We start from the raw sequence: 2,125 nt of genomic DNA, 5'->3' as shown, positions 1-2,125 counted from the left end.
CCCCCCCCCACCCGCCACAGGCGTATTGAGTGCCTCCTCTGGGTCCTGGACCCTGAAAATAGATGGATAAACAAAATAGACATGGTCCTAGACCTCTTGGAGCTTACAGTCCAGTGGGAAAGACAGAAAATGAACAATTAAACAAATGAATTGCCTTTCTTTTGCTCAGCTGTTTGAAATAATTCTTCCTTTCCCAAAGTGTTGACTAGTGAAGGCCAAAGAGCTTTTGAGTGCCTCCTCTGGGTCCTGGACCCTGAAAATAGATGGATAAACAAAATAGACATGGTCCTAGACCTCTTGGAGCTTACAGTCCAGTGGGAAAGACAGAAAATGAACAATTAAACAAATGAATTGCCTTTCTTTTGCTCAGCTGTTTGAAATAATTCTTCCTTTCCCAAAGTGTTGACTAGTGAAGGCCAAAGAGCTCACCTTTCGCAGGGGTATTTGCATTTTGATAGGGACGGTGCAAGACAGAAAAGAATGAGTGACTCGTGGAAAAGTTTCTGACACTTTGTTGGGAGAGCAGCAACTCCACTTACTTGAAAGGCCAGTTTTGCTTGGAGGTAATTGTTTTCCTCAAAAGTGTTAATTGTCACAGTGATTTGGAAGCAGAGATTAAATAGGCTGCCCCTCTGTCCTTGCTTGATGTATTCTGGAGAAGTTCAGTTTGCCAAGGTGACCGCCAGGACTGACACATCCATAGAGTGGATGGCATGGCCTCCGTTCTCCTGTAACGTGCCGAAACAGGTTCATTTTTAATTATAATAATAAAAAGCTAAGTCCACTTTTAGGCAGGGAGTGTGATGGGCTAACGGTATCAAAGGAGCATCTGGAATGTTCTGTTTCTCCTTGGGGCTTCTTGCTCATCCCTCGGTCGTAGTAGGCATTAGGAGTGATTTTTGCCCCTTTGGGCAAGGAGTCATCAACTGCAAACCTGCATAAGCAGAAATGAAGCCTTATTCTACTTTATTCCTCCCCACCTCACCCTCGTCATGAATCTAGAGGCAACTCTGTTCATTCTGGCTCTGATTATCCTTCCACACAGCCCAGCACCAAGGTAGCAGCAGCAGCAATGAAAGGGACTTGGGCTGATTGCCTTCAGAATTAAATGGAAGCAGGTGTCCGAGAGAAGGACTCTGCTTTTTTCCAGTCGTGTGCCCCTCCCACGTCCTGCCAAAAAATGCTGCATAACAAGCAATCACGACATCTTGTAGCGCATCATAATACGTTTATTGCTCACGCGTCTGGGATCTTGGCTGCGCTCTGGGGGTGGGCTGGCTGTTGCCTGGGGAGACTGGGTTGACTGGGCTGTGGTCCACATGTCTCATCCTGCAGCAGTTCAACTCCGGCATGACTGCATGGCAATGGCAGAGGGGCCAGAGCACAAGAGGAAACATGCAAGACTTCTTTAGGTCTGGTCTCAGAGCTGACACACTCTTGTCTGCCTTATTCTATTGGCAAATTACCTCAGGAAATACAAGGTGTCTTTATGTAACTCCAAAGCTACATGACAAAGGGTGTGTATACAGGGTGGGGTGAAGTATTAGGGTTCCTAGGGGTTTCTTTTCTGCAGTGATGCCCACAAGTAGAACAAAGGTCACAAGATGGATGAGAAACAGCCTGGTGTGGGAGAAGCAAGAAATTAGTGGTATCTAGAAGCCCTCTTAAACTCACAGGAGAAATTAACCCTTTTACCTGTAAACTTCTTTCCCAAAGACCTTGCCGCTTTGTTGCACAGTTACCTGGCAAATTCTCGGCGCAGAACATTCTTCAGGGCAAAGTTAGCTAGTTAGACCACGTGAAGCCTCGCCTCTAATCGTCATTTACTTAATTTGCAGGCAGTGTCGTTGATTTTAATATCATGACTCCACTGGAATATACTCTCCGTGAAGGTAGGGCTTTTTGCTACGTTAATTTACTGATCTGTACCAAGAGCCTGGAATAGTCCCTGGCACATGTAGTAGGCACTCACTAAAAGTCTGTGAAATGATGAATGAATTGCCATAAGAGAACCGTTAGCCAGGTCACCTGGGGTGTAGCATGCAGTGAAGCCTTTATTGAAACTTTAGCCTGACTTGACTAAACTCCCACTGTTTTCTTGGATCCTTTTGCTCTTTTGAATGTG

The sequence above is a fragment of the Neophocaena asiaeorientalis genome, unplaced genomic scaffold (assembly GCF_003031525.2).
Source record: "Neophocaena asiaeorientalis asiaeorientalis breed wild unplaced genomic scaffold, Neophocaena_asiaeorientalis_V1.1 scaffold507, whole genome shotgun sequence".
NCBI lineage: Eukaryota > Metazoa > Chordata > Mammalia > Artiodactyla > Phocoenidae > Neophocaena > Neophocaena asiaeorientalis.
This window is presented reverse-complemented; position numbering follows the sequence as displayed.